At 44.2% G+C, this 27,733-nt stretch overlaps 2 long non-coding RNA genes across 2 annotated transcripts in view; both read right to left on the bottom strand.

The window, feature by feature from the left end:
* The window catches only part of LOC310744026, a 299,274-nt gene that overhangs the window by 46,873 nt on the left and 224,668 nt on the right, over positions 1 to 27,733 (bottom strand). The gene's annotated exons all lie outside the window — the stretch shown is intronic.
* Positions 12,062 to 25,170, bottom strand: LOC310743999. The gene is made up of 5 exons (XR_014539322.1): positions 25,063 to 25,170; positions 23,429 to 23,535; positions 15,935 to 16,021; positions 15,550 to 15,621; positions 12,062 to 12,255 (listed from the first exon to the last, which is right to left on the bottom strand). It is a non-coding gene; the product is annotated as an uncharacterized lncRNA (long non-coding RNA).

Here is a 27,733-nt window from a genome sequence, read left to right as displayed (position 1 = left end):
ACCCGCCGTGTGAGTTACTGTAATATTTAATTTAGATTGCTTCATTGACCAATTAATCAAGTAAAAGAAAGACAGTGAATGAGTAATGACCTTGAGTGGACTTCTAATGTCCCTAATAAATTAAAATTATTGATCCCCTGCCTGTAACCAGGAAATCCCAAAGCATCTTCAGGCCAGGCTATAAAATGTACTTATCTGTGACATCAAATAAGCACTGTGCTTAGTCAAAGGAACGTTCTCCCTCTCTCTATTTTATAATGTACAATCATCTTCTCCATTGCACAATGGCTTTTAAAAATATATAATAGAGCTGTATATGGCTATGAGGGGTAATTCTAGTCATTTGACTTATTTTCTTCATAGGGGCTGCCAAAGATGGCTTGAAAAACCTCCCCAAGGACAGGTAGAAGAAGCTTCAGAAAGATGACTAAACTGCTTGTGCCCCGGGCAGTTGGCAAAGTCTTCCATCCCTGCTGATTTTCTCCGTAAAGTTCATTTCTTTAGTGCTTCAGTAATTAACAGACACCAGCAAAAATAGATGTGTGCATGTTCGTCCTTTAGACATTGTTCCAGAAGCATCAATAATAATCAGGGCTGGCTCAAGAAATTTTGCTGCCTGAGGCAAAGGGGGAAAAATAGGCTTCCAACTATTTGACATATAGAAGCTGACTGTGCTGGGAGTCGAATCTATGGAGCCCTCCAGATTGGTGTGGTTTGCAGATGCATTCTGCAACATGTCATTGACACAATAATAGTGGATTTATGCTGGACCAGCACACATCATTTCTCTTGTTAAGTTGTTCTGTGATGCTTCCCCAACTTTATCAAATTACTGCCATCTGGACCGGGGCAAGCTTCCTCTACAGCACAACTAAACTGGGAGAAAAACCAAACCAAACCCTGGAACATTTGTGGTATAAAATGTTACAGGGTCTCAGCAGGAGGTTACAGCAGGTACAGTGGTACCTCGGGTTACAAACGCTTCAGGTTACATACGCTTCAGGTTACAGACTCCACTAACCCAGAAATAGTGCTTCAGGTTAAGAACTTTGCTTCAGGATAAGAACAGAAATTGTGCTCTGGCAGTGCGGCAGCAGCTGGAGGCCCCATTAGCTAAAGTGGTGCTTCAGGTTAAGAACAGTTTCAGGTTAAGTACGGACCTCCGGAACGATTTAAGTACTTAACCCGAGGTACCACTGAACTGAAAGTGATATTAGTTGGTTGGCATCTGTTTGTCTCAGGAGACAATGGGAAAGTGCACTCAAACCTTTGGAGAGTTACAGCACCTGCTGTGGCTGTAGAGATTGCTACAGGAGAGACATGTTTCATTGCAGCTGGGGCAGAGGATGTTGTCTGGTTGTGCTGCTGCAGATGCACCATGGCGTTTCTTTTTTCTGTGCCCCCCCCCAGCTGTCATTCTTCCTCTGGTCACTGTTGTGGATAAACAACCTGACTGATTGTCTCCAGGCACTGTGGTCATCTGCAACAGATTTCTTCACAGCGGGGTTAATGTCGCCAGCCTTCATGTCTTGTTTGCAGACATCTTTGGAACACAGACTTGGTCTGCCAGCAGGCCTGGTGCCTGAAGCCAGCTCCCCTTGGAGATCCTGCTGCCATCTGTGTACTTGACCAAGCCATCATAGAGGTTGCTGGGACAGGAATGTGAACGTGTTGGGAATGTGGGCTTGGGAGAACACATCTTTGTTTGAGACTCTGTCCTGCCATGGGATGCCCAAACTATTCCCGACACAGTGCATGTGGAAGGCATTGAGGTGTCGCTCCTGGAGGATGTATTATTATTATTATTATTATTATTATTATTATTATTATTATTTATATACCTCCCTATACCCAGAGGTCTCAGGGCAGTTCACAAAACAGATCACAATACAGAACTTAATTCGTTCTGGAGGTCCGTTCTTAACCTGAAACTGTTCTTAACCTGAGGCTTCACTTTAGCTAATGGGGCCTCCTGCTGCTGCTGTGCTGCCACTGCATGATTTCTGTTCTCATCCTGAAGGAAAGTTCTTAACCTGAGGTACTATTTCTGGGTTAGCAGAGTCTGTAACCTGAAGAGTCTGTAACCTGAAGCTTCTGTAACCTGAAGCATCTGTAACCTGAGGTACCACTGTATATAAAATCAAAATCAAAATAATAACCCAACAACACTGCCCAAAAAAGAACCACATTTTAAAAAGGTATAGGATGTCAATCAGGTCAACCAAAGGCATGGTTAAAAAGGAACATTTTTGCCTGATTCCTAATGGTGTACAATGATGGCTCCAGGTGAACTTCACTGGGGAGAGCATTCCACAGACAGGGAGCCACTGCAGAGAAGGCCCGTTCTCGTGTTGCGACCCTCCAGACCTCTCGAGAAGGAGGAACATGAAGGAAGGCCTCAGAAGATGATCTCAGGGTCCAAGTAGGTTCATGTGGAAAGAGACGGTCCTTGAGGTATTGTGGACCTGAGCCATTTAAGACTTTATAGGTCAAAACCAGCACTTTGAATTGGGCCCGGAAACAAATTGGTAGCCAGTGCAGTCAGAGCAGGATCGATATAATATGTTCAAACCGTCTTGCTCCGGTGAGCAACCTGGCCGCTGAATTCTCCACCAGCTGAAGTTTCCTAACCGTCTTTAGAGGTGTAAGTTGCCCATGTCTCACCACACAAGCCTGGTAGACCTTCATCTTGGTATTGGTTGGTATTGAAAGCCTGGATACCATCTGTCAGGAGTGTGTCCAGGAGCCAGGCCTTGTGACTGGTAGGCAATCGCAGGACTGGGGCCTTCCTGAGTTTGGCCTGGAAGGGCAAGGTGTGGCCACACAGGTGAGGGTGGACAGAAGACTCGTAGCACCTGGTGGCAAGGGCCAGGAAGAGTATATAAGACCAGCCATTTACTTCTGGCTCTTTGCCACAGCAACATACTACCCACCTAGCTGAGCTTTGGCTTCCTGACTCCTGGTATTCTGACTCTTGGATCCTTGGCTTCCTGACTCCTGGTTTCCTGATCCTCAGACTCTTGGCTTCCTGATTTGTGGACTCCTGGCTTCCTGACCCCTGGACTGCGGATTCCTGCTTCCTGACCTCTACCCTGGTCCCAACGTACTGAGCCGGGACTCAGACTGCCTGTAACCCAGACTGTGACACCATCATGGGCACAATTGTCATGAATGCACAATAAAAAGGACGCGTGGAGGGCATTTAATTCAACATTGGTAATGGAACAGCATCCCCCACCAACTCTGAGGGCAGCAGGCTAGCTTAGAGGTCACAAAGCACACACAGCTCTATCAGAGAGGAATGGCTGGGGTGGGGGAACTCAGGAAGAACAGCTGGCATGACATCTGCCTCTTCACTCTGCTTAATAATGATAATAACGTTAGTAATAATGACAATAATGACAACAGATGCTAGTTATCCACCTAAAGACTGTCCCTACATCTATCTAACGTCTGAGGCAGCTCCAAGTGTTTACCTTCAAATGCTTTGAAAAGGTTGTTTCAGCTATGCTTCATAATTTATATAATACAGTAGTACCTCGAGTTAAGAACTTAATTCGTTCCGGAGGTCCGTTCTTAACCTGAAAATGTTCTTAACCTGAGGTACCACTTTAGCTAATGGGGCCTCCTGCTGCCGCTGCACCGCCGCCGCACGATTTCTGTCCTCATCCTGAAGCAAAGTTCTTAACCCGAGGTACTATTTCTGGGTTAGCGGAGTCTGTAACCTGAAGCAAATGTAACCTGAAGCGTATGTAACCCGAGGTACCACTGTATTTTGGACTGACCAAGAAGTTATTACTGGGATGAGTCCTACCATTAGGTAAAAGCCCTGTCTAACTGAGTATTCTGTTCACACAATGGCCATCAAGAGACTTATGAGAAGCCCACAGGCAAGGCAGGAGTGCAACAATATTTCCCCCCTGCATCTGGTATTCAGAGGCATACTGCCTCCATTAATGGAGGTCTTCCTTTATAGCCTTCCTTGAAAAATAAGTACCAGGAGATATATAGATATAGAGTCAAATAAGAGGTGAGCAATAAACCCCTGAAGTTCATTTCTGGCTATAGTTTCGATCCAAACTAGAAAACAATTCCTCCATCCTTCCCACTCACAGAGGCTGACTTGGGAAATATGGTGTCTAACTAGGCTTTGGGAAGGAGGTGAGAGGACTCTAGGACCCTGTCAGAGACTCACGCCTCCTTCCCCAAACCCGATGTCTCTCTCACTGGGTTTTGAGAAGGCACCCCCCTCTGCTCAGCACCCAGTGTTTGTGCGCCTCTTGGAAAGCCCTAAATCCACTCCTGCCACTCACATTGTCCGGCCCCTGCTATTTGATTTGGCAGGAAATTCAAACTGCTGTCTGATGGTAGTCTGTTGCTTGAGGTTGTGACCACTGGGATGGTATATTAAATGGCTCAAGACCGCAATACCTCAAGGACCACCTCTTTCCATATGAACCTACCCAGACCCTGAGATCATCTTCTGAGGCCCTCCTTCGTGTGCCTCCTCCTCAAAAGGTCCAGAAAGTGGCAACATGAGAACAGGGCCTTCTCTGCAGTGGGTCCCTGTCTATTGAATGCTCTCCCCAGGGAAGTTCGCCTGGCACCTTCATTATACACCTTTAGATGCCAGGAAAAAACATTCCTTTTAAGCCAGGCCTTTAGTTGACCTGATCAACATCCTATACCCTTTTCAAATGTGGCTCTTTGAGAGGGGGGTATTATTGGGTTATTGTTTCTATTTTTATTTTATATATTGTGTTTATATTTTATATATTTTATTGTGTTTATATTTTATATATTTGTTTTATATATTGTGCTTATATATATATATGTTATGTATTGTTATATATTATATATATTGTATTTTATATATTATATATTGTGATCTTTAAATATATATGATATTTAAATATATATCTTTAAGTATATAAATTAAAAAAATAAAATAAAATAAAAATATTATACATGCTAAAACCTTGGGCTTTTCCTGGCAGCATGTTTATGCCTTGTGGGTGAGAGAGAGGGAGAATGAATCTGGTCATGCAATGGGGGCCCCTGTTATGACTGCATGGTAAGTGGTGCCTTCTGTGTATGCTTAATTTGGGAACACCATCAGGAATAATATCATGACTGACAAATGATGGAAGAATTGCTTAGAACTCTGCAGGCGGAGCCAGTTTGCAATATTGCTTCTCTTTTTCAACATCTCCTGCCACTATTATCCTTTTGATGCTGCTTCTGATGAGAGCCAGTGTGGTATAGTGGTTAAGAGAGGTAGATTCGTAATCTGGTGAACCGGGTTCGCGTCTCCGCCCCTCCACATGCAGCTGCTGGGTGACCTTGGGCTAGTCATACTTCTTTGAAGTCTCTCAGCCTCACTCACCTCACAGAGTGTTTGTTGTGGGGGAGGAAGGGAAAGGAGAATGTTAGCCGCTTTGAGACCCCTTCAGGTAGTGATAAAGCGTGATATAAAATCCAAACTCCTCCTCCTCCTCCTCCTCCTCCTCCTCCTCCTCCTCCTCTTCTTCTTCTTCTTCTTCTTCTTCTTCTTCTTCTTCTTCTTCTTCTTCGTCTTCTTCTGGTAGAGCACAGAATCCCAAACAGGTAGATTGGTGTGAGCCCCAGAGTAGCAATAGCCGTCTCAGCTGTACTATATATTTTTGGCCTGCACACACACAAAAAATCAAATATCACACAGGAGCTATTTCCATATACTTACGACATTTAGGTCGATCAGTTTGTACTTCTAGCAAGATAACCCTAAAGCAATTAGTGCTAATATATTCCAAAAATATTGACTTTTTGACAAACACCGGGCTGCTTTATTACTCAAGTCACTTAGACTTAGGCTCGCAGAAAGAGGCTCAAAAGAGCAACATTTATTAGTCTCGTCATGATTAAGCTGGGCCAAAGGCAATCCTTTTTAACTAGGAGCTATCAGGTAAAAATAATCTATTAACTTTAGCACACAACTCCATTACAGAAAGACCCAGGGGCAAAAATTGGTTCCTAACAGTCAGATGAGCAAATCACTGGGAAACTGACAAACCTAGGAAAGGCTTTCTACCCAGATTATCCGCTGCCCAGGGAAACCTGTGATTAGTGCATTAGTCAAATGACAAGTGGGCCATGCAACGGAATAGGTTGCATTGTAGAAAGCTCCCTGTTCAGGATTCTAGCCATTGCACAAACCTAGTTTTACTCCCAGTCACTTGGCATTCCATGGCGATTGACTCCTCATTAGCCTGTTTTGCATTCCCCAATTATTGGGGGTTTTTTTGTTTTGTTTTTTGCAGTCTCCATTGCAGCCCCCCCCCAAAAAATGTTTTGCATTTCTGCTTGCTGATACATCCCTCTTGTGCTTGCATGGGACTATACTGGTACCTCGGGTTACATACATTTCAGGTTACAGACTCCGCTAACCCAGAAATAGTGCTTCAGGTTAAGAACTTTGCTTCAGGATGAGAGCAGAAATCGTGCTCCGGCGGTGCTGCAATAGCAGGAGGCCCCATTAGCTAAAGTGGTGCTTCAGGTTAAGAACAGTTTCAGGTTAAGTACGGACCTCCGGAACGATTTAAGTACTTAACCTGAGGTACCACTGTATTAGGTATTTTGTGGTTTTATATCTTGATTTTATTCTGTGACCCGCCCTGAGACCCCCGGGTATAAGGTGGTATAAGAAGAAGAAGAAGAAGAAGAAGAAGAAGAAGAAGAAGAAGAAGAAGAAGAAGATTATTCTCTCCCTACTGAGATTATTCTCTCCCCACTGAACATGTTAGTCTGTCCCCCTTAGTGCTAGTGAGTGGATTGCCAGCTTTAAAGTAGGTAGTGTATTTGTTTCCAAAAGTGAAACATTTCCCCTTCTCACCCTACAGGAAAATTCCAATTTTCTTGGTGCAACATTTCTCCTTTGCAGTAGGAACAGAAAGGATCTTTGTGTCAGTTGCTAACTACCTATGTACAACTGGAGTGGAAAAGAAAAATGGTGCCCATCCAAACAGAGTAGTCCATTTTAGATAGTTTGGTGGTGCATGAATGAGTGGAAGAAATCTCAGTCTTGTGTATCCTCTCCCTTATCCAGTTGCCACCATATGTCCAATGGCAGGGAGCCTGGAGAAATGCCCTCGACAGGACAGCGTATGCAACAACATCTGTGGGGCCACAGATTTCTTGCTCCTGACATAAAGGATCCTCGTTATGATACCAAATCCACAAAAAGTTAATAATAATAATAATAATAATAATAATAATAATAATAATAATAATTTATTATTTATACCCCACCCATCTGGCTGGGTTTCCCCAGCCACTCTGGGCGGCTCCCAACCAAATATTAAAAACATAATACAGCACATTAGGGATTAAAAACGTCCCTAAACAGGGCTGCCTTCAGATGCCTTTTAAAAGTAGGATCGTTGCTTATTGCCTTGACATCTGTTGGGAATGATATTCAAAGGTTGTGTGGAGTATCTCCGCTATTCCATGTTGTTTGTTTTCAAGAGGCACAGGCAGAAATCATTTCTCTACAAGGGTTCTGCAAGCACAGTGAAGATAATATGTCCTTTCATCCGTGGGATGAAATACTATACTATAACATACTATACTATAACATACTATAACAGTAGCTGTGCCCGTTATAAAATCTTCTGCATCTGTGGGGAAGATTAACAGCTATACTGTACATGTAAATACATACTTCTCTAGTTTGAAGAGGTTAGCTCTAGTCATTAGATGCCCTGCAATTTTTCTCGTGCTCCTTCTGATTAGCATCTGAGAAGCATCGCCGAAGACCCAGTTCACCCCTAGTGCACTTCAAAGTATCAAAAGCTTCATTTCAGTGGATTTTCATTGCGATATCATCCATGCCACATAGCACTCGCTAGCAGCAATACTGTTGTTATTTTGAAGTGGGGAGTACCCACTCAGCCAGAAGAGATTTTCTGCTAGCCTAAATTATGACAGAGTGCTACTTTCCTCCTGGATCTGAACTTGCAATGACTGATTGGTATGCAAGCAGGCATATTCCACTCAGAAGTGGAGAATAAATGGAGCTATTTAATCTTCATGCTTAAATTCCAAGGGGAGACCGCGAATTTTCAGCCATCGACCCTGAATATGAGACAAGATGTAACTAAAGGATCCGAAAGCAGAAACAGTTGTTTTCCCGAAATAAAGAATGTAAAAGGTTTACAAAGTATTTATTGGAGTTTCTAAGTGTACTGTTAACAGTCATCTTGTATTTTTACTGGTGAATCACCCCTGATAGCTACAGACGAAGGGCGGTATACAATTTTAATAAACAATACTAACAATAAAATAATCAATACCTGCATGACTGGGTAAAATCTTAGAAGAAAGGATACTAGTCATTCTGTTGCAGCAAAAGCAACTAAGGCTGCGTCCAGGTTGTCAATATTTTGTGGGAGAGATTTAGGCGCACAGCAGAATTTTAGGTCCATGCAAGTCATTGGCTTAATGTGCTCTTAATGTGCTCACATTAATGCTCTTAATGTGCATTAGGGTAACCTAATGCAACAAATACAATTAAAACGAAACAATTAAATCCTGACCTTTTGTGGTTTGAAAAGCAATCCTCTGAAAAGTTTGAGATAGAATCATAGAATTGTAGATTTGGAAGAGACCCCAAGAATCATCTAGTCCAACCCCTTGCAATGCAGGAATCTTAACTAAAGCATCCATGATAGATGGCCACCCAACCTCTGCTGTAAAAACCTCCAATGAATGAGAGTCCACCACCTCCAGAGGGAGTCTGTTCGATTTCATTGACAAGATACTGCCTTTGGACTCAACTGCACGTGTGACACCCATTCCTTAAAATGCAAACTTGATATACATCAATCTTTATATGCATAAACTCAGTGAAGCAAATCCTAGATCCAAGCAACTGAATGGGAATATTCAGTAAGTTCAGCTCCCTGAATTATTATGTACAAAAGACAAACAAGTCAAAGAAAATGACACAACATGTTGGAAGACACCTGAAGGCAGCCCTGGGAATCTTTTAATATTTGATGAATTATTGTAGTTTAATATTTTGTTGGGAGCCACCTAGAGTGGCTGGGTAAACCCAGCCAGATGAGCGGGTATAAATAATAATAATAATAATAATAATAATAATAATAATAATAATATGTTGTTGTTGTTGTTGTTGTTGTTGTGTAGTTATTTATCTCCTTGACATCTGAAGGGAAGGTGTTCCACAGGGAGGGCACCACTACTGAGAAGGCCCTCTGTCTGGTTCCTTGTAACTTCACTTCTTGCAGTGAGGGAACCAGCAGAAGACCCTCAGAGGAGGACCTCAGTATCTGGACTGAGCAATCGGTGTTTGTGTGTATATATGTTTGTGTATGTGAACCTGAATTGCAGTGTGTGTCTCTCTCTCTTTGTTAAAGCTCCACCAGAGTCCTAATGCAGATCACCCTAGATACCCACTTCTAACTTTGAAAGAAAACCATTCAAATTGCTTTGAATGTTAGTTTGGCCCCTTTGTGGTTTATCTCACACCAACCTTTTGTGGTCTATTCTGGATTAAAATAACAAGAAATGCATTGAATTCAAGACCATGGCAAAGCCAAGAGCTGAGAGGTAAGGAGAGATATAAACATAAAGGGAAAAGGGGTAGCAGAATGTTCCAACTGCAATTTATTTGACAAGCATAGTTAATTTTTAATTTTGATAACATAATTAAGTAGCAAAAGCACCATAGGCTATTTTTAAAAATTAATAATGCTTCCGTCATACAGGGGCTCACAGGAATGTGGAAGAAATACTGGAAACAACAACCCACAAATAGCTGCGATTCAAAGAGGGCAATTGCACATGAACGAGGGTGTTGGGTAAACTTTCTTTTGTGGATCTATTTGCAGAACCTCCCATTCCCAGAGGATCAACCAACTAGATGGGAGAGCAGATTGGCTTTCATCTTCAGGAGTGGGAGCTGCTGCAGGGACGATTTCGAAGGAAACTATTGCTGCGTGCATGAGTTCCACTCTTGCGTGAGAACGACTTATTTGGCTTGCAGCTTCAGGTTGCTCAGACTCCTAAGAGAGCAACAGACCTTTCACGAAGATGTCATTTCAAAGCCATCAAATGTCATCAAATGCACGGCATGAGCTAAGAAGGCACAGAGAACAAGGTGCAAGCAAACACAGTCCTTTTTCTCTGTACTCATGTAATTCGTACCTGGACCGAAAAGCAGCTCAGAAGTGGTTCATTTTTTAAGCCCCGATCCGTGCCCAATAAGCAAGGGATGCCTTTGCTGGTGGCTTGGTAGCCCATAGATTGCAGGAAAATACTGGGCAAAACCTTGCCCAGTATCTTCTCTGTGTGATGGGCTCAGGGGGAAAAGCTGTCCCATGAGCCCTTGCTGCAGTGGAGAGGGAAAAGCCTATATGAGGCTGCTTCCCCCGGAGTTTACAGCCATTTTGCTTTGGGAGCTTCTTGCCTGCCCACCCTCGGGTTAGAGCCTTCACTGAGCAGTTTTGGGTCACTGGTTGACAGGGCCAGAAAGGAATTATTTGCTCTCAACCTAATTTGCACTTGGTTGGGGTTTTTATTGTCGTTGTTTTGCCTTTCCCACAGTGAAATTATGGCTTTCCTTTGTTAAGCAAGGGACGCAGGTGGCACTTTGGGTTAAAGCACAGAGCCTAGGACTTGCCGATCAGAGGGTCGGCGGTTCGAATCCCCGCAATGGGGTGAGCTCCCATTGCTCAGTCCCTGCTCCTGCCAACCTAGCAGTTTGAAATCACGTCAAAGTGCAAATAGATAAATAGGTACCGCTCCGGCGGGAAGGTAAACGGCGTTTCCGTGCGCTGCTCTGGTTCACCAGAAGCGGCTTAGTCATGCTGGCCACATGACCTGGAAGCTGTACGCCAGCTCCCTCGGCCAATAAAGCGAGATGAGCGCCGCAACCCCAGAGTCAGTCACAACGGGACCTAATAGTCAGGGGTCCCTTTACCTTTACATTTGTTAGGCAGAAACACACTGTATGAGGGTGGAAACGGCATTGGGCAGGATCAACAAAGTATGGGGGGGCCATAAGGGGCCTGAGGGGAGCATTGACCATAGCAAAACCTAAGCATGGGTTCCTGGTTGGAATCTGCACCCTGGTCCCCCAGTGAGATTTTGCTTGCTTGGCTTGCACCATGTCAAGGTTCAACACTGGCCGACTCCTGTAGTACAGGTCTGGAGCCATGCAAACCCAGTGGATCCATTCCATCAACATGGGGCTTGTGGAATGATGAACTGATCCTGGGACCCAATGCCATGCCAATCCTTGCCCCGCCTGCTGCTGTCAATAAAGATTTCATCTGATTTTATCCCATCACCGTTGTACAGTCTGGTTATTTTGCTGCTCTCGTGGGTCACATAATGCACCTGCCTGGGCAAAGAAAAACAGTCAGTAGGGGAAAAAAGAAATAGGGTCCCCCCTTTCTGAACTCTTGGTAAAGGTAAAGGTAAAGGTAAAGGTAAAGGTAAAGGTAAAGGTAAAGGGACCCCTGACCATTAGGTCCAGTCGTGGCCGACACTGGGGTTGTGGCGCTCATCTCGCTTTACTGGCTGAGGGAGCCGGTGTACAGCTTCCGGGTCATGTGGCCAGCATGACTAAGCCGCTTCTGGCAAACCAGAGCAGCGCACGGAAACGCCGCTTACCTTCCTGCCAGAGCGGTACCTATTTGTCTACTTGCACTTTGACATGGTTTCAAACTGCTAGGTTGGCAGAAGCAGGGACTGAGCAACGGGAGCTCACCCCGTTGCAGGGTTTCGAACCGCCAACCTTCTGATCGGCAAGTCCAAGTCCTAGGCTCTGTGGTTTAACCCACAGTGCCACCCACCACTCCTGGTACACATTTCCAATTCAGATTGCAGGTTAACCATTAAATACATTAAAAAATAAAATAAAAACATAGGTGTATAGGCGGCGTAATCCTATACACACCAGGGTGCAGACCTCATTGAACTCAGTGGGGTTTATTTCAGAATGGACATGCATAGGACTGAATCATTAAAAACAGAATATTAAAAATACAATGAATGAAGATCTCAGGGATTAAAACATAATCCTTATTGAAAACAGCAGATGCTTAGCAGGCCAAAGGTACTGGAATAAAAATGTCTTTATCAATAGGCTGGAGATAGTCAGAGAGAAGACTGTTTGTGCTTCATGAGCCAAAGTGCTTCACAATATTGGTGTAGGCCCTATTTCTTGCCATCATTCACTAAGTCTTCACCCTAAGCAGGATACAGAGAAGGGGTAAGATAGTGATCATTGAGGTATCTAGCAATTTATGGTACCGTATTTTTCGCTCTATAGGACGCACTTTCCCCCTTAAAAAATTAAGGGGAAATGTGTGTGTGTCCTATGGAGCGAATGCAGGCTCCTTAGCTTCAGCGATAGCAACGTGAAGCTTCCGAAGCACAGAGGGAGAGCTCCCCCCTCTGGAGGCTTCATGTTGCTTTTGCTGAAGCCGCCTGAAGCCCCCGGAGTGCAGTGAGAACTCCCGCTCCGCTCCGGGGGCTTCAGGCAGCTATCCGCAAACTTTCGGAGCTCAGCAGGAGTTCTTGCTGCGCTCCGACGGCTTGCGGATAGCCGCCTGAAGCCTGGAGAGCGAGAGGGGTCGGTGCACACCGATCCCTCTTGCTCTCCAGGCTTCGCTTCGCTGGAGAGGCGCTGCACAGTTTTCCCTTTCTGCGCAGCACCCCTTCAGCCAAGCAGGAGGAGAAATGGAAGGGGCTCTGTTTCTCCTACCGCTTCACTGAAGGGGTGCTGGAGCAGAGACGGGGAGAATTTTTTTCCCCTGTTCTCCCCCTCCTATGGTCCAGTGCGTCCTATGGACCGGTGCGTCCTATAGAGCGAAAAATACGGTAATTGGCAACACTTGGGTTTGGTAGACTTTAACAGAAGATCTTGGTTCAAAGAATAGGACCATCACTAGTCCTGCTCCATGTTGTCCTCCAAAGGTTTTACCTCGCTGCAGTGGTGGACCTACATTTTGAGGGCTTGAACTGTTATGGGACCCCTTCGCAATCAGCAATGAGGTCTAGGTGACCACTGTTATCTTCTTCCTTTACAACATCTGTGCTACTGATTCTTTGGGATTGTTGAAAAATAAGCAACAAAAAATTAATCAATTTGAGTCATGTGATTCAAACTGGGTCTACTCGGCCCATTTTTTTAAAAAAAGCAATGTGAACTAAAGTCAATTCTGGGGTCCCGAATCCCAGAGGGGCCCTTAAATTTAAGATACATTAGTTTCCTAGTACATCTATCACTGCCTGGCTGGAATGTGTCATTGAATTCTTTCTTGCCTGCCTGGAAGATGAGAGATAATTGTTAGTGTGTGTGTGTTGAAACCTCTAGCTTTTGTGATGCTGGAATCTAGCCTACTGCACAAAAGTAAGAGGCACATTCATTGGTCCACCCACTTCTGCCTCTGGCCCCACCCACTTCGCTCCACCCATTATTATTTTTAAAATGTATATGTCAGGGAACTGCCATTGGCTCAGAGACGAGAAATAGAAGGGCAGTTGTGTTACAGGGAGCCTCCGAAAATCTTGCGAAGCAGTTCCTCTTCTGGGGAGGAGGAAAGCCCCACCTCCAGTGGGGAAGAAGTGCAAGGACCAGAGGATGCTAGTGGAAGCGTTAACCCTCCTGAGCAAGCCGGAGAGGAGGGAAGCACGCTCTTGCCATCACCCATCCTGCGCAGTAGTCTGGGGTGCAGAGAGGGGCGGAGATGGTTGGGGATAACAAAACTTTTATGTTGGGGGAGATACAAAAAAAAGACCACTCTTGGATTCTGCTAGCGATTGAGCCAGACATGAACTTTTGGCGCTCTTCACTGTAAATAATTTGCACCAAAATAAAGCCAGGTAAAAGACAGGTTGGAGTCCTGTCTGTTTACTCTCGAGCATCCGCAACAGCCATCTGACAGTATATAAATTTGTATTAGTTTTACATAAAACATAACATTTTCACATATTAAAAAAGAAAAGCGTTCTTTCGAACCTTGAGACTTTCTTCCTTCCCTCCATGGGTTCCTATTCTAAATTTTATTCCTGCATCTTTTACTGTAATCTATATAATCATAATTTGACCATAATTTGACCAAACTGCGGGAGGCAGTGGAAGACAGGAGTGCCTGGCGTGCTCTGGTCCATGGGGTCACAAAGAGTCGGACACGACTAAATGACTAAACAACAAATATAATCATAGTATCCAAAATCCAAGTTACATTACAAGTGTCATTGTATTCCTGCCAATGATTTCAACTGTTTACAGTGATCTTTCAAATACATTAGAAGGTTATTCCAGTCTTTTAAAAATACTTGTTCTTCCTGATTTCTGATCTTTCCCGTCAGTCTTGCCATTTCTGCATATTCCATCAGCTTGGTCTGCCACTCTTCTCTGGTCGGTCCTTCTTCTTCTTCCCATCTCTGGGCAAGAAGCATCCTTGCTTGCTGCCGTTGCATACATAAACAGCAGGGATGCAGGTGGCACTGTGGTCTAAACCACTGAGCCACTTGGGCTTGCCAATCGGAAGGTCGGCGGTTCGAATCCCCACTACGGGGTGAGCTCCCTTCGCTCTGTCCCAGCTCCTGCCAACCTAGCAGTTCGAAAGCATGCTTTCTCTGTGCGCCAGTAGCGGTTTAGTCCTGCTGGCCACATGACCCAGAAAACTGTCTATGGACAAACGCTGGTTCCCTTGGCCTGAAAGCGAGATGAGTACCACAACCCCATAGTCACCTTTGACTAGACTTAACCATCCAGGGGTCCTTTACCTTTACCTTACATAAACAGCATTTTCTTTTCTTTTGGTAGTTTTGTGTCTATAATGCTTAACAAAAAAGCCTCTGCTTTTTTAACGAAAGTTATTTTTGTTAAGTTGTGGGTGAACATATCAGATGACACAGCGATACTTCAAACAGCTTTTGGTTATTCACAGGCCAGAACAGAACTGAACTGAAGGGTTCAGCCAGCCTGCTTATATAGAACTCCACTACAATGCAACAGTAAGAACTTTCTGTAACCAATCACTGAATGTCACTTTCAATTCCTTATTTGCATATGTGAAAACTATCTACAGTATCCCCCTGCTGGCCCAGGGTGAGAACTTCAGTACATAACAATTGAAAACATTTTTTTCATTATATATCATTTCCCAGAAAGCTTTTAGCATCCCACATGACCACCACATATGATAATGCTCCACCCATTGTTAACATGAGGCTCCTCGAAGCTTGCCCAGGAGAAATGTGGTCCTCAAGGTGAAAAAGCTTCCTGAGTCCTTACCTAGTTCAGTACCACCGCCTCTTATAATCATCCCAATAAGCTAAAATTACCCTGCCAAACTAATGAATCTTCAGGTGTATTTGGACAGCCTGAAGGAGACCATAACCATTTCTAGAGCAATTTATAACTTGAATAAATCACAACCTCCCATTGATGCAGCTTGCCTTGCTAATGGAATTCTACAGTATTTCTGATTTAGTAACCTTTGAGATTATAAATACTATGTCAATGCTTACCTTAACTTGGCCCACACCGTATATAAATAATCCCTGTGGTCTGTGCCCTTGAAAATGTTCACATTGTCATTCCTAAGAAACATTAGAGGCAAGTGTGTGAAGGTTTTAGATTTAATGCGCCTAAATAATGTTCTTATGGCTTTGGACAGCAAGTTATCACAAAGGAGTGAAAACCTTTCCATCACAAGTATGGATCTGCGACTGCCAGCGAAATAGTATTTCTGCCATTAAATGTTCCAGGTATTCTCATCTATAAAAGCGTTTCAGATCTGCTACAGTGCTAAGATGAACGATGCTTTCTTAATTTTAGAAAGGGGGAAATTTAAGCTGCAATCCTGTACCCACTTACTTGTGAGCAAGCCCCAATGAAATCAATGTAACTTACTTTTGAACAGACTTGCACTGTTAACCATAGTTCTTTCTTCTGTTCTTACATTTATATTCTGCCCCCTTCCTCCCAGTGGAGCCCAGGCTGGCAGGCACACGAATGATAAAAGAAGGAAAACATCTAAAAACACGTCCAATACAAGTGCAGGCTGGGAAAGAGCTGTACTTAAAAGGCTTGTTGGAAGTGGAAGGCTTTCAGTAGGTACTGGAAAGACAACAGAGAGGGTGCCTGTCTTATATATAATAGGAGTTGGGGTGAAATTCCAAAGGGTAGATGTCAAAATTTCAAAGACTTGGCTCCCATATGAACAAGCTGTTTGTAGAGAGAGATTATATCAGCTGCCATTTTTAGAATACACACACACACACACACACACACACACACACACACACACACACACACTATGCAATATTTGTGTCCTTGCGACATATCCCCCGATCCCTTGAATCCCACCTAGTGGGAATAATAATAATAATAATAATAATAATAATAATAATAATAATAATAATATATTTATACCCCGCCCATCTGGCTGGGTTTTCCCAGCCACTCTGGGTGGCTTCCAACAGAACATGAAAATACAATAACCTATTCCCTAAACAAGGCAGCCTTCAGATGTCTTCTAAAAGTTTGGTAGTTGTTTTTCTCTTCTGGTGGGAGGGCGTTCCACAGGGCGGGTGCCACTACTGAGAAGACCCTCTGCCTGGTTCCCTGTAACTTGGTTTCTCGCAGCGAGGGAACCGCCAGAAGGCTCTTGGTGCTGGACCTCAGTGTCCGGGCAGAATGATGGAGGTGGAGGTTTTAAGTCTCCTTTGTGATCATATATCCTGGTTGTGGAGTGGACTGTAACTGGGTCTCAGTTTCCAATTTCACTTCGGACCTCCCCACCCAAAGCAGGAATGGTGAAGGGTGATTGGCCTTGTTCTCCATGGAGACCATCAATGAAAGCTTGAATAGGGTTAACCTTTACAGCAGTCGTAGGGAATCTTTAGCCCTCCAGATGTTGTTGAGCTACAACTCCCATTATTCCTGGTCATGGGCCAAGCCTCCTGGGATTGACAGCAGTTCTAAACTCCTGGTTCACAGGAACCATTGCAACTTAATTATACACACAAACAAGTGGAGTTTGATCTTTATTTATTGCCAGTTATTGGGGCCCTCAGGTCCCCTTCCAACATTATAAATCTCCTCTTCAACAGCACATTTATGCAGGGCTATTTTTTCTAGAAAAAGAGGTGCTGGAGCTCACAACGAACTTCTCCCTTGTTCTCTTAGAATGGCAGTGGTGCCCACCTGAGAGGTGCTGGAGCTGAGCTCCTGTAAGCTCTGGTTGAAAAAATAAAAGCCCTGCATTTATGTAGGAAAAAGGCATGAGGCATGCATATTGATTAATGTGGATGGAATTCAACAAAGTCCTACTCAGAGTAGACCCATTTATGCTCCACCCCATCATTCAGCCTGGACACTGAGGTCCAGTTCTGAGGACCTTTTGGGCAGTTCCCTCACTACAAGAAGTGAGGTTACAGGGAACCAGGCAGAGGGCCTTCTCAGTAGTGGTGCCCGCCCTGTGGAATGCCCTCCCATCAGACATCAAGGAAACAAACAACTATCTGACTTTTAGAAGACACCTGAAGGCAACCCTTATTTAGGGAAGTTTTTAATGTTTGATGTTTTATCGTGTTATTAATATTCTGTTGGGAGCCGCACAGAGTGGCTGGGGAGACCCAGCCAGATGGGTGGGGTATAAATATATTATTATTATTATTATTATTATTATTATTATTATTATTATTATTATTTTACTCTACATATGAAAACTGCCTTTTTGCTGTTGTAGAAAATCCTCCTTTTATAGAAAAACAACAACCCAGGAGCTCACAATAAATGGGGAAGCGATACAGTTCATTGGTAGAGCATTTGTCTTGCATTCAACTTCAATCCATGAGATGGAGGGCTAGGACCATATCCTGTCTGAAATCATACAGAGACGCTTCCACTTAGTGCAGACACCACTGAGCTAGCTAGATCAATTGGCCACTCAGCTAGAAGGATCAATAGTCCGACTCAGGACAAGACAGCTTCCTATGTTTCCGAACATTAAAAAAGCGATGGAAACCACTTTAAAATAGAACAGCAAATAAAAACAGCTGCAGAAGCATCAGATCGAACCACAAATAAAACATGCTGTACAAAAGTTTTTAACGGAGGGAAACGAAGTAGCTGCTCACTAACAGCTCAGACAAGTAATAATAGCCTGGCACCTAAAGCTTAATAAGAAAAGGATAAGCAGAATTCTCTTGGGAAGGCATTCCAGAAAGGTATTCCCCATTTTACATACTGTGAGTGTGTTTGGGTTTGTGTGTGGGGGTTTGGGCAGGTTGGGAGCAATGAAGGACCCTGGTGAAGTTCCTTAGTACTCTATAGTATATGGTTACTGTTATGTACTGAAGTTCTCACCCTGGGCCAGCAGGGGGATACTGTAGATAGTTATGCAAATAAGGGATCGAAAGTGACATTCAGTGATTGGATAGTTTTAGAAAATTGTTACAGTTACCTTGTACTGGAGCTCTATATAAGCAGGCTGACTGAACCCTTCAGTTCAGTTCTGTTCTGGCCTGTGAATAAACCAGAGCTGTTTGAAGAATCACTGTGTCGTCTGATATGTTCACCCACAACTTAACAGTTACCAGATTTTTTCAGTGAATCAGGGGACAATTGTTTTTATTTTTTTTTAAATTAAATATTTATTAAAATTTTCCACCTTAATAAAAAAATCAAAAAAGAAAAAACAAAAAAAATTAAAAACACATAAAGTTTACAATCCGTATTTTCAATAACATATTTCCCTGACTTCCCCACACCTCCCCTTCTTATATTCCAATTCAAATTGTTAGTTCAACAAGTTCTTATCCCCAATTTTTAACCTTTTTATATTTAATTCATTTTAGAAAAACCAATTTTAACTTAAAAACATCAATATTTGTACATCAGTGCTCATTCTTAAAACCTTTTTCTAAAGTCGACCCAAATTCCCTTCCACGAATTCCCCAATTTTCATACCAATAACAAAACAAAATAAAAAACAGATTATAATTGTACACCCTTTGGATTCCCAAACCCCGAACCCCACCCCCCCTTTCCCAGTTTCGATCCCCAACAGATGTCCATCAGTCTTAATCTACTATCACGTCCGAGGCTCTTAATTCTCTCTCAATTCCTCTCTGCCGGTTTTTTTGATAGTCCTTAGTATTAAACACCAGATCTCGGAGAAGCTCTGTCCCAATAAGGTCCATGTTTCTTCCAGCCAGACCTCCATACTTAAAAGTGGAGCCCGAATCTTGTTTCTTACTCCTTTTAAGTCCAATTGTCCCGAAAGCTCCAACTTCCACCTTAATCAAATTTGTAATCCATAGGTCTTCAGATCTCCACATAAGGAGATCTCTCCATTCTTCAATCTCCAATTCAAACCAGAATTTCATCATCCAGTACTTATTTTCCTTTGTAACCATCCTATCAGGCCTCTGGCTCGATTTCTTATTTTCCTTTGTAACCATCATGTCAGGCCTCTGGCTCTCCTTTGTCATCTGCAAAATTACTGTAATTTTGCAATTTTTTTTTTTTAAGCTGAGTAGCAACATGGAGTCAGTAGTGGGGATGGTGAGGCAAAAGACCCTGGGCCCAAGCACACATGCATATTGTATAAAGGTGCACCCTGTGAAACATAAATGTGCAGAGTTTTTTAAAAACTGGACATCGGCTGGCCGCGCACAACTCCAGAGCCTCCCCCGATCAGTCAAAACAAAGGGGGAAGGGGGCAGGAGATCTTTACTGCTGGACGTCCCCGGTTCCTCTTCAGCAGTGGCAGCAGCAGCGGCAGTCAGCAGCCCGGAGCCAGCCTGGCAGCGCAGTTGACTCTGGCTGGCTTCAGGAGCTGCTCGCTGCTGTGGCGCCTGCTATTTTGCCTCACCGGAAGTCCCCATATGATGTGTTGTGACTTCCCGTGAGGAAAAATGGCGATTGCCACGGCAGCGAGCTGCTCCTGAAGCCAGCCAGAGCCAACTGCGCTACCAGGTTGGCTCTGGGCTGCTAAGGCTGCCACTGCCGCATTTCCTGGGGAAAGATTTGCAAATCTGGGGACATTCCGGGGACGGAATTTGTCCGTGGACAGATTTGCAAATCCGGGGACATCTGGTAACCCTACTATAGTAGTCATTTCCTTCTCCTTCTCTGAACGCTTGGCCTAGGAGAAGGTTGAATAGCATTTTAACGTTTTGGGGTTTGAAGTGTAGGAAAATAGCAGAAACATGTTAGAGAGGCTGAAAGCAGATAAGAAAGAATCTTAAAATGCAAATGTATGCAATTTGAGTTTGAAACATCTTTGTTGGGTGAGTGGAAAGTCACTAGTTCTGGTGAATTGGAATGTAAACGTCGAGTAACAAATGTAACTTTCCACATGGAAAAAAGAATAAAATATTATTATAAAAAAGAGAGCCGAGTATATGAGAAGTGTCAAAATATCCCATTATTAAACTGGATTTTTGAGCAAAAAACAAATAAAACACTGTGTTTTTGTCTGGGGCAGTCGGGTGGATGAATGCATTGCAATGAGCAAAACAACAACAATCAAATCCCTATTCTCTCAAGCAATCATTCCCCCTTTAGATATCACTTTTGTCTCTTGCTTTCATGTATTATGAAAGTAAACTTCTGCCATATACTGAATTTGAAAGCGAGATTCCTCTGTTTTTGTGACCATTTCAAAGCACCCACACACCCCTATGCCTTACTGTGACTCAGATGGAAAACATCAGCTGAAGGAACACAAAAGTCAATGCTATTCTTTGACAAATCAGGCAGGTACAGGAATGAGGACTGCAGGACCAATTTTGGGGACGCTTCTGTAATGTTGGGCAGATGGTGATAGGAAGCCCTAACTGCTGAATGTGGCACCACCGAGTTCCAAACCTGTGTCGATGCCACCTGCTCAATCCAATAGCATGAATGAGAATCCGAACGCCGGTGGACGGCTCCTAAATCACAGGCAGGGCAAGAAAAATCTGTCCTGGAAGGAGGCTACGCGTTTTATGAGACTATTAAACAATTTCTCTCTTGCTTTGGTTATTGCAATTATAGCACCCTTGTTCAATGTCACAGCTGCTGCGCATTATTCATTTGAGAATGATAAAAAAGACTGTTAAAAAAGAACCCCTGTAATTAGCATGTTGATCAGCGGGTTCGTTACTAGCAAGTAGTGACAACAAGAGACTTTGCTCTCCTATAAAGTGCCATTACTTAAGGAATGGGGATGAATTAATCAAGATGATTGTAAGGGATACTAAAACACACACACACACACACCAAAAACCACACATTAAGGATTATTTCTCTTTTTTAACATATTAGCATATATTTCTTAATGAAACAGCATTCAGCCAGAAAGACTGTCCACCGAGCATTTATAATTTGGGTAACATATTGTTACAAGTATTCCATGCATTCTTAAGGAAATTAGCCCTGAGTGCTCACTGGAAGGACAGATCCTGAAGCTGAGGCTCCAATACTTTGGCCACCTCATGAGAAGAGAAGACTCCCTGGAAAAGGCCCTGATGTTGGGAAAGATGGAGGGCACAAGGAGAAGGGGACGACAGAGGACGAGATGGTTGGACAGTGTTCTCGAAGCTACAAACATGAGTCTGACCAAACTGCGGGAGGCAGTGGAAGATAGGAGTGCCTGGCGTGCTCTGGTCCATGGGGTCACGAAGAGTCGGACATGACAAAACGACTAAACAACAACATTGTTACAAGCCATCCCAATCTCTAATCTCTTTCAGGCAACAATTACTCGAGTCTGTGCTTCCTTTTGGCAAAATGAGACTGTGGCATCTTTCAGATATATGGTTTATTTACACACATATACAACCTGAGCTATGCTCACATCCCGAGAGAGTCCTGCTCCTACCCTAGGAGCAGTCTTGGGTTCCAACAGGCCTCCATCATTTCTCTGCCTCCTGCTTTCTTCTTGTCACATAACCCCTACTCTCTAAGTTTCTGGCCCACATTGCTTCTTCCCCCTCTTCTCTAAGCTCTTGGCTTTATCTCTTGAGCGAAAGGGGCCTCGCCTCTTTGCTGTCTATGGTGAGTTCCTTTGACCCATTGCAGTCCTAATGGTCCATCCCTCGGGTGGTTACCCCAACACAGGAAACTTTTCCTGTGTTGGATAATGCGGCAGCTAGACTGGTAACTGAGAGCGGCCGCTGAAACCATATAACACCGGTCCTGAAAGACCTACACTGACTCCCAGTACGTTTCCAAGCACAATGCAAAGTGTTGGCAGTGACCTTTAAAGCCCTAAATGGCCTGGGTCCAGTATACCTGAAGGAGCGTCTCCACACCCATCGTTCAGCCCGGACACTGAGGTCCATCTCCGAGAGCCTTCTGGCGGTTCACTCCCTGCAAGAAGTGAGGTTACAGGGAACCAGGCAGAGGGCCTTCTCGGTAGTGGTGCCTGCCCTGTGGAACACCCTCCCATCAGATGTCAAAGAAATAAATGACTATCTGACTTTTAGAAGACACTGAAGGCAGCCCTTTTTATGGAGGTGTTTAATGTTTGATGTTTTATCGTGTTTTTAATATTCTGTTGGGAGCCACCCAGAGTGGCTGGGAAACCCAGCCAGATGAGCGGGGGGGGGAGTAATAATAATAATAATAATAATAATAATAATAATAATAATAATAATAGCTTTTAACCCTTGTTGATTCTCTTGTTCATTTCTGTTTCCAGGGTTCTGAAATGTGTGGAGAACCTACATGACTGGAGTAGGCTGACCACTTCAGAAGGTCTCACTCCAACTTGTGGAGGCTGCAGAAAATGGTGAGGGGGCAGGAAGCACATCCTAGAAACCCCCTTGAGCCTGTTGGAACTTACCTGGGGGGCACACACAGCCCCCCGGAATGAGACAAGCCTCTCCGGGCGTCTTCCTGATTCAGCGCAGCCTGGGACGTTCATAAATCTTCAGTCCCGGCATGCACCGGTGACACATATCAGAAGACTATGTGCACCCTCACTCAGCAGAGTATAGCAGAAACGAAGTGGAGCGCTGGTGTGTGCATTCTAAGTATTTATTAAGCAATATATACAGGACGAGGGACGCAGGTGGCGCTGTGGGTTAAACCACAGAGCCTAGGACTTGCCGATCAGAAGGTCGGTGGTTCGAATCTCCGCGATGGAGTGAGCTCCCGTTGTTCGGTCCCTGCTCCTGCCAACCTAGCGGTTTGAAAGCACGTCAAAGTGCAAGTAGATAAATAGGTACCACTCCGGCGGGAAGGTAAACGGTGTTTCCGTGCGCTGCTCTGGTTTGCCAGAAGTGGCTTAGTCGTGCTGGCCACATGACCCGGAAGCTGTACGCTGGCTCCCTCGGCCAATAAAGTGAGATGAGCGCCGCAACCCCAGAGTTGGCCACAACTGGACCTAATGGTCAGGGGTCCCTTTACCTTTATATACAGGACAAAGCAATCATGGCATCCTCTCACTTCTTTTCCAAAAGTACAGTACAGCGGAAGAGAGATAAGACTGACTTCTGTTCTCATACTTTCCAAGCCTAGAAAGTAAACACTGACATGCGATATAACAATCACACATCCAGCAACGGAGGAGTGAAATGCTAACAGAGCCCCTGTAGGATTCTGAACTCCTAGGACACACGAACACCTGATACAGTTATTCTGCAGAGAAATGAAGTTAGAAGAGCAGGTGATTTGCTAGGTATTTAAGGGAGTCCTCCCTGCTTGCATGTCCTGTCTCTCAGAATTTGAGGTAAATCCCTCTATTTTGAGGCGGCTTCTTTTTGCACTTCCAATTTGTTTGACTAGCAAGTGACATTTTCTTACGGAAGCCTCCCTTTTGATCACTGAATATACACCAAATGCATTTGCCGTCATGTTGACATTATGTGGCAAGCCTTCAAATATTTCAAGTGGGTTTGTTCCCCCCAAGCTTGTGCAGATTATCAATGCTCCTTGCTCATTAACACAGAGAATAATAGCATCAGCCATTGGTACAATATGTCGCCCTCTGGGCAGAACACAGACAGTCTGTGTGTGATGTCTGCATTGGCCAGGGTTTTAATCTTCCCCTGTGGAGCTGAGGTTCTGTTCCTATCCAATTTACATTTGCTACTTAGACTGGTATTCTGAATCTTCTGAATATATCCTATTTTGCCAGGAGACAGAAGCTGTAGGCATCCCTGAGTTCTTTAACAGCTGGATAAATTTTCCTCATAAAACTTTGCCATCAGTCTCATCTAGGAAGCTACATTATACCCTCAGGAGACTGGACCACCTAGCTCAGTATTGTACACTCTGACCATAGCTGTCAACTTACAGATTTGAAAATAAGGGACCAGCAGCCTCGAAAATAAGGGATCAGCAGCAAAAATAAGGGATTTTAGAAAGCCACCTCCTTTCCTTTTCCCCATAACAGTCAATTGAAGGAGCCTCCAAAACAAATCCAAAAGCCCCCCTCCCATGAGATCGCCGCCTGCCATTGTACTCAACCAGCTCCTTTCCTTTTCCCCCACCATGTGCCCCTGCTGCAGACAGACCTTTCCCCCGGCAAGGGTGAGTGGGCCGTTGATGACGTAGCCATCCGATTCCGATCCGAGCACTCAGCACAGGTATGTTCAAATTCTGAACCCCTCCAAGCCAAAGGCAGAAAGCCCAGCCAGCAGCCAAACGAAGCCTCAAGCCTCAAGGAAAACCACCGCCACCTCTCTGCTGGGAAGCGCTGAGCAAAGGCAAGTCCCCAGGCAATGCAGCCAATTTGATCGGCACAAGGCATGCAAGCTCCACCCCGCAGTCATTCTTAGACTCCTTATTGGGTGAGCAACTCAGCCAAGCAACACAGATGGAGCCTCCCTCCTCCCTGGCCGGCAGGGAGGCAGGGAGGGAGGGAGAGGAGCTGCTTCCTTTGAAACCCGGGAAATTTAAGGGACATCATCAGTAAGGGACAGCAGCGGGACACTGCGCTGGGATAAGGGAGTTTCCCGCCAAATAAGGGACGGTTGACAGCTATGACTCTGACTGCCAGCAGCTCTCCAAGATTTCAGACAGAGTCTTCTGAGACTTACCTGGAGATGCCAGGAGCAGTGGCATAGCGTGGGTTGCCAGTGCCTGGGGCCACATGGAGGAGGGGTAGAAGGGAGGGAAACAGGCAGAATACGCAAGCACATTCAACTGCCTAATGGCGTTCGCATCACCCAGGAGATTGCAACCACAGAGATAAGAAAAGAAGAGTTGTTCTGTTCCATTGTCTGGAGAGGTCACTTCCTTCTTCGCATAGAGAAGCCATTTTCAATGAAGCCCAGCAACAGAAGTATGCAGCTGTATTGAGGCAGTAACTTTTGCTGAAATTTCGCACCCCCTAACAATTTTGTACCCAGGGCAACTGCCCCGTGCCCCCTTCCCCATGCTACGCCACTGGCCAGGAATTGAACATAGGACCTTCTGCATGAAAACCATGTACTCTATCACTAAGCTATGGTGTCCATTTGAATAGGGATAGTCGGAACAGTCGATTTTGGTTCTTCGGGTTTCTCATTTTTCCAAATTTGTCTTCTTCTGATGTGGAACACTGGTATCTCTCCAGCAGGCTTCTTCTAATTTGTAGCCCCAGTCATTAAAACATATATTGAGCTAAGGAGAAGAATAAGAAAATGCACACACGCTTTAATAAGGTGTTTTCACTTGAAACAAATTTGGGGAATCTTACTTGGGCAAAAGATCCGAGGGATGCCGAGGGAAGCCAAAGGACGGAAAACTGGAGAAGCTTAAATGGTGCATTTCCCAACAAGATAAGCAAGGCAGGAGATGAAACAAACCTACCAGTGTAAGAAGGAACAAATCAATGCAACTTCCACCATGTAAAGTGAGTCCATTTCAAGCTGCAGCCTTCTTCAGGGATACCTGTATCGATTTATAAATAAATGTAATACACATTTTACTGCTGCTGCTAATGAGTGCTGCTATTAATTATTGTATTAATTTTCAGCTTTAATATTGCATATTGGATTTCTGTTTCTTTGGTTAGCTGCTTGGAGAATTTATTTGAACCGAAGAGCAGGTTAGATGCATGGTCATCGTCGTCGTCATCATCATCATCATCACCCCGGGCATCTGCAAAGAACTCAGCACTCAGAAATTTGCATTTCTATCTTCCAAGGAACCCAGATCAACATTTTATTCTCCCCACTTCAATACACACTAGGCTAAGAGAGTAAATTTCACGAAGCTTCACACCTGAGTGAGGAACTGAGCTTGGATTTTCCACAACCATATGCAACATTCTAACCAATGCATCACCCTGACAGCATTTCACAGTTCTTAGTTTTCTATGAGCCCACCCAACAGGCATATACGGCTCTCCCTGATTCTTTCCTCCTTCCAGTGTACAAGTTAGAAAGAGCTCCTCATCCATACTCCGTATCAGACCAATGTACCATGGAGCACAGAGCTGCGAGGCATCTCTTTCAATCAGCATAGCATTTACTTCAGTACAGCTACCTTTGCAGCAAAGACACGGTGTAGGCCAGGGCTGGAGAAATCTATAACCCTTCAGATTTTTTTGACTACAACTCCCATCGTCTTTCCTCGCTGGCTGAACTAGCCGGGGCTGGTGAGAGTTGGGACTATGGAGGGTCACAATTGTCCATTCCTAATGATTCCATGTTGACCCATTGTTATTTTATTGTATATTCCTTATTGAAAAATAAAAAGTAGAAAACTACAAGTGCACAAAGTAAGATAAGACTGAAACAAAAAGAAGAAACAAGAAATAGTACCCATGCAGAAAACAAAACAGAAAAAAGATAATGTGTACATTACAAAAAAATGGGCAGGGATTGTTACTGCAGTTAACCAGGACTTAACCTAATATGGCATTTATAAAAATGAATTCCAAATCTTGTTAAATGGCAAGTCTACATTTCCACACCACTTGTTAATTGTGTAGTGAGTTTGTAGATATCTTCAATCCAATCATTAAAGGAAGCTGCACTTTTACTTTTCCAGTTCATCAATACCAGTCTTTTACTCCTGATGGGCTACATCTGAATAATCAAATTCTTTGGTATCAGAATGAAGAGCAATCTAAGGAAACTATTTATTATTGAAGTAAGATAGGGATTTGCATAGCACTGCCAAGGATTTAGAAGGACTCTCAAGGGGTGAGTGAGGCTGTATCTTAGCCTGTGAGCCAGAATCTTTCAGCCTCAGAAGGAACTAGGGGTATGCAACATCAGCCCATATGACTGGCTGGCTTGCAGTATGCAGCCCTGGAATTGGTCAGATCTGCTCTGAAATAGAATCCCAGAGCTGAAAGGGACCTTAGTAGTTATCTAGTCCTACCTTCCGGCCATTGCAGGATTTGCAACATGAGATGCAACTGCAGGATCCCCAAAAGATGGCTGTCCAATCTCAGTTTGAATACCACCAGGGAAGGAGAGCCCCCATTGTCGAACAACCCATACTATTAGGATGTGGGTGGTGCTGTGGTCTAAATCACTGAGCCTCTTGGGCTTGCCGATCGGAAGGTCGGTGGTTCGAATCTCCGAAACGGAGTGAGCTCCCATTGCTCTGTCCCAGCTCCTGCCAGTTCGAACTAGCAGTTCGAAAGCACGCAATTGCAAGTAGATAAATAGGTACTGCTATGGCAGGAAGGTAAACAGTGTTTCCGTGCGCTCTGGTTTTCGTCACGGTGTCCTATTGCGCCAGACGCGGTTTAGTCACGCTGGCCACATGTCC

This window comes from Podarcis filfolensis (genome assembly GCF_964270895.1).
Source record: "Podarcis filfolensis genome assembly, chromosome: 10".
Lineage (NCBI taxonomy): Eukaryota > Metazoa > Chordata > Lepidosauria > Squamata > Lacertidae > Podarcis > Podarcis filfolensis.
The sequence above is the reverse complement of the archived record's forward strand: the minus strand, read 5'-3'. Positions and strand labels throughout refer to the sequence as shown.